Source organism: Lycium barbarum, chromosome 9, assembly GCF_019175385.1.
Source record: "Lycium barbarum isolate Lr01 chromosome 9, ASM1917538v2, whole genome shotgun sequence".
NCBI lineage: Eukaryota > Viridiplantae > Streptophyta > Magnoliopsida > Solanales > Solanaceae > Lycium > Lycium barbarum.
This window is the reverse complement of record NC_083345.1, coordinates 116,366,835-116,372,834: the sequence shown is the minus strand read 5'-3', so window position 1 is coordinate 116,372,834 and position 6,000 is coordinate 116,366,835.

Here is a 6,000-nt window from a genome sequence, read left to right as displayed (position 1 = left end):
TGTGGTCAAAATTTAGTAATATTGTTGTCAGATTTCGACCTCATGTGGTCGGAATTGGAAATGCTACCCAGAATTTCGACCACGTGTGGTCGAAATCTGGTAACATTATTGCTAAATTTCGATCACATGAGGTCAAAATTGTATTTTTTTGGGTACAATTTCGACCTCATGAGGGAAACAATTAGCAATATCTGAGGTCGAAAATCTGGATTATTTTGTTTCAGCATTTGGCTGCATTTAGAGCAGTCCACCTGCCAAAATACGAAATCAACATTCTACAACATCCAACGCATCCAATTCATCAACAAGGCAACAAGGCAACATAACAAACCATAAACTATGTTCAAACACTTACACATTCTACATTCAAACGCTTAAACTTCATATTCAAACAACAATAAACTACATTCTACAATCAAATTCACCTTCAAAGTACTTCTAATTCGAATTAAAACTATATTCAAACACTTAAACATCATATACATATCCAACAAAACATGGCAAAATTAGAATCTAAAAGTACACGAATCAAAAAGGTCAATGTTGGGTGTTAGAGACATGATCTGTATCCTCCCCACTAGACTTACCGACAAGAGCATGATTTACGTTAGCCCGTGACCTATGTCGTCTACCTTGGCAATGTGGGGAGGTGGGGTTGGGGGGCTATGACCTACGAGCATCCCCAAGATACGGGGGTATCGGAAATGCCCCGGAATTGAGTAAGCTGTCTATTTGGTCCTGCATACCCAACATCCTGGCTTCCAAGGCATTAAGTGTTAGCTGGGCCGGGCAACTTGCCGCATCATAGCTTCGTACTCCTTAGGATCCACTGCCCCCTCATCAGTAGCACGTATGCCTTGAAGGGCCGATGGGTATTGACGAAAAGCTCGATTAGCCATCCCATAAACTGTCCCATACCTTGTCCAAAGAACAATATTCAGTGCATCGTATTATAAATTATCAGCCAGCTCAATCCAAATGGATAGCAAATACATGTCAGAGCAAGACAAGATTTTATCATCTTAAGCTCTGCAGTTACTTTATCAGAGAAAGCCAATTCATTAATTGGTTGAGATTTTCAACTCTGAGAGATGCAGAATTTTTAATTTGGTGTTTAGATACTCTTTCTAGAGAAATAATTTTGGAGTAAAATTTGTGTCACAAAAAATTATATTTTCTTTACAGAAAAGTGTCTAAGACACTTCTCAGCTAAAGAGATTTCCAGAATTATTTTTTGAGAACTTTTCAGTTAAAGTTTATAAGATATACTTACAAGATTTGACATTTTAATTTTACATAACTGGAAATTGCTAGTAATATTTATGTTTTCGTTTTCGTTTTACTCTTAAATCTTAATAAGATATTTTTATGCATATCAACTTATGTCAAAAGTTCATTTCCTTTTTATGAAAATTTATATTCACTTATATTATGCCACACAAAAATTAGGAAAGAGGAAGTAAAATTTCAAGAAATTGCGTACATACACGAGAGTAAAATATGCCACGTTGGTTCACACGCAACATGCAGACTGTCGGATATATCCATGATGATAATAGTTTGTTTATTTTAATAAGTTATCTTGTTTATAAATTATACAAATATAAATGATGCATATACAAAGGCAGATCTAATTTAAAATTTTATGGGTTTCTATATCGACCTCAAGTTAATATATAATAATAACTGGATTCACAGTCAAATATTTATGAATATTTAGTGAGATTTTATGAATATATAGAATTTGAGCAAAAACTATGTAATTTTTACTTTGAAACCAACATGGCATATATTTATATATATATTTCCATTATAATTATTACAGCACAAAAGAATAAAGATACCGCCAGGCGCCAGCTTATGGTGTTTCTTTTTAACATGTCCAAAGATGAACATAGATTTCTAGGGAACACAAATTAATAGGGATGGACTCTGTAGAAACAATCTACAGTCATTATCGTCATAATCAATGAGCGTTTTGTCTCTTTTACATCTTCTAAGAAGGTCCAAAGAGGAGGTCCTCAAGCTGGCTATAATTACGACATATTGATTCTTTTTTCGTGCAACTTGCTAAGAACCTAACATAAACAGAACTTAGACTTCCCATCTCTCTTTAGGAGAGGTGATTAGATACGACATGTCATTTTTTTAGTTTACCGAGGATATAGAGGTCGAGGATTAGGATAGAAGGTTAATAGATAGTTGAGTATTGTCTCCTTGCATACGAGTAGCATAGTACTAGTCTCGTTTTGTCCCTCAATTTCTGTTACTACCCGATGTCTCTTTGCTTTGGTTATTACATTATTTTGTTGTTGTTACTGTTCCATTTTTGTGAATGCTATGTATTTATTTCTCTATTATTTGTTATGTTTGCTTTACTTATGTATTTTATTTTTTAAACTGCTTTGATATGTGTTACTTGAGTCTTGAGTCGAGGGTCTTTGGAAACACAGCCTCTCTAGTCTCTACTACCACAAGGTAGGAGTAAGGTTTGCGTACATTCTATCCTCTCCAGACCCCACATACGAAATTAAACTGAATATGTTGTTTTTGACAACTGTCTTCGTGATTCCACTCGAGAATCACTTCACTTCATATGTCTGGAAATTATTTCTACAATAATGAAAATTAATTTGTCCTTAAGAGTGCATGGCGGAGTTAGGCTAAAGGAAGGGGTTCAATTGGAATAGAATTTCAACTTTATGTGTTCAAGATTTTAAATTTTAGAACGACTTTAAGTGCTAATAATTTAGTTCAGTCAAATTCGTAACTACGGTTGTATCTCCGCCCCTGGATCTCCATAGGAGCCTCTACGTCTACTCACCCCGTGCTACTTGTTTAAAATGGAATTATTTCTATAATTGAATATCAAAAGTGCTATTTAGTAATAGTAATAGTAGGAACTTAGAGAGATTGATTGAGGCGAACTCGTTCATATGTACTTGCTAACTCTTAAGATAAAATATATGCTTCATATAGTTGTCAAATAAGTTTAAGAATTTGAGGTTGCTCTTTCTTCTTTGTAAAGAAAATAATTTGTCTCCATGAAAATAATATATTTGTTGTAAATATCCCAACTTGGTGGATATCCATTAATTTGGAAATATCCCAAAATATCCAAAATATCCCAAATATCCCAAATATCCCAAAATATCCCAAAATATCTCATTTGTATGTTGCTCCTATAAATAGGATGCACAGATACAATGTTGAAAGAGCAGAAGTAATATAATCTGAAATCTCTCTACATATTCTCTCTACATATTTCTTCTGTGTATTTACTTCATAGTTTTATTTTATAACACGTTATCAGCACGAGACTCTGTCATCTTGAGCAAATACTTTACAAGCCTCGAAGGTATTGATTTCTTTGTTTTCCATTACTAATGGCAAATCTTTCTAGACGTGAATTTGTAGCCTTAGATATATCTGGCAATAGCTATATGTCTTGGATTCTTGATGCCGAGATTCACCTTAATGCGATGGGTCTGGAAGACACCATCAAAGATAAAAATGAGGCATCAAACCAAAACCGTGCTAAGGCAATGATATTCCTCCGCCATCATCTTGATGAGAATTTAAAAATGGAATATCTCACGGTTAAAAATCCTCTTACGCTGTGGAATGATCTGAAAGATAGATATGATCACCTGAAGATGGTCATACTTCCACAAGCACGTTTTGATTGGCTCCATTTAAGGTTCCAAGATTTTAAATCTGTTAAGGCATACAATTCTACTATGTTTAAAATTATTTCTCAATTGAAATTATGTGGTGAAAATATTACTGATCTTGATATGCTGGAGAAAACATTCTCCACTTTTCCTGCCTCGAGTATGCTCCTGCAGCAGCAATACCGAGAGATGAAGTTCAAAAAATATTCTGATTTAATCTCACATCTTCTAGTGGCCGAACAACATAATGAATTACTGATGAAAAATCATGAAAGCCGACCCACTGGTACTGCCCCATTCCCTGAAGTGAATGAGGCAAATTTTCGCCATTCTAGGCGTGGAAGAGGTCGTGGCCCCAGTCGTGGTCATGGTCATGGTCGTGATCGAGGAAGGGATTTTAATCATGATTCTCGTTTTGCACCATATAATGCCCTTGACCACCAGCAGTGTAAAAGGAAGGATGAAAATCATGTAGTTGTGCAAAAGAAAAATTCAGAAAATAATTGCTTCCGATGTGGAGGAAAAGGGCACTGGTCACGTACCTGTCGTACGCCAAAGCACCTTGTTGAGTTATATCAAGCCTCCCTCAAAAGGGCAGAAAAGGATGCCGAAGCAAATTTTATTTCTGAAGATAATGTTGAACCTATGCATCTAGATGTGGCAGATTTCTTTGAATTCCCTGAAGGAAAAATAGATCATCTGATCGGTGATGGATCTGTATTAACTTAGATATTTCATACATGTCGTTTGTATTAGCTATTGTGGTTATGTTTCCATATATATGTAATAAAGTGTGTGTAATACTTTGTCTAATCAAAATATCTACTTCGGTGTTTACTTTGCCTATTCTTTCGTTTTGAAGAATATATGGAAAATCCTCAAATATTATTTGGATCAATGACCAATCATGAAGATATTTGTGTAATTGATAGTGGAACAACCCATGCTATATTCAAAGATGAGAAATACTTTTCTTACTTGCGTAGAAAAAGGGGAAATATTAATACAATTTTTGGTAATAGAAATTAATGATCAAAGGCTCCAGAAGAGCTAATTATTTATTTACAAGTATCATGACACTAGCAGTGTCCAAATAATATATGATTATGGTGAACAAATTAATGTCTCTCGAAGAGCTTATATATGATAGTACCATTCATCTCAGATCATAATTATTTCAATCGGAAAATAAATTATAGTAAACCTGAAGTTTACTAGCGAGAAAAATGGTCATCATATTGAGACTACAGATGATTGGAAGATTGAATATCTCCAACTTATTACGGGTAGGGTCGCGTGTGTAAAAGCGTTACCCGAGCATGATGAGATCGCATGTCACAATAAACCAGAAGTTTTGACATAAAATTTCATGCAACAGTAAACCAGAAGTTTATTAAAAGAAATAGCACTCTTCATAGTAAACTTGAAGTTTACGGGTACAGATAATTTTATCAGTTGACAAGACCATTTTGATCGTCCTGATTTAAATCTGATGTGCTAATTGAGTATTAAAAACATATTGAAGAACTAGAAGATTCTTCAAGAATTTGTTTGTGTTGCTTGTTCTCATGATAAGTTGATTACACCAGCTAATGTTGGGACTGAATCCCCAAAATTCTGAAAAATATAAAAGGTGAGTGTGGGCCCCTTCACCTGCAATGTGATGTCTTAAATAGATGCATCTATGAGACGGTCACATGTATGTTTATTGTCAACTGGCAGTTTGACATTTACAAAGTTGCTTGCTCAAAATAATTGAGTTGGAAGCACAATTTTCAGAATATGTAATCAAGACAATCATCTTGATAATGCTGGTTTATATCGAAGTTGGTTTGGCATTGGATGCCTCCTGACCCAACTATTTCATATTTCATCTGCAAAATATGCTCTTAATGTCCCTGAAGGACAAAGTCTACAACGTGCATGGAGCATGGTAGACCAATCGGTTCCAAATATAATAATCCTTGAAAAAGGGAGGAACAAATGATCATAATAAGGAGGCAATGTGCTCTTGAAGAGCTACGACATAACACTTCATAAACCTTATGGGAGGTTCAGGTACCTGAAAATAATGAAGTGATGAGATCTCAGTAAGTTATGTCGAATTGCGAACCGATACAACATGATATCTTCTCGACAATATACAATATAGCGCGCAATATTGTATAAGGTTGTGAGGATTTGATTTCTACGTCTCTTAAGGCATGTTGACGTAGAATAATTACCAAGTAAAATGATGCATCTTGGTAGACGTAATGTTTATTGGGCCAGCAGTCCAAACAACAGAAGATGTCACATTATTTATACTGATGGATGCTGTCACGGC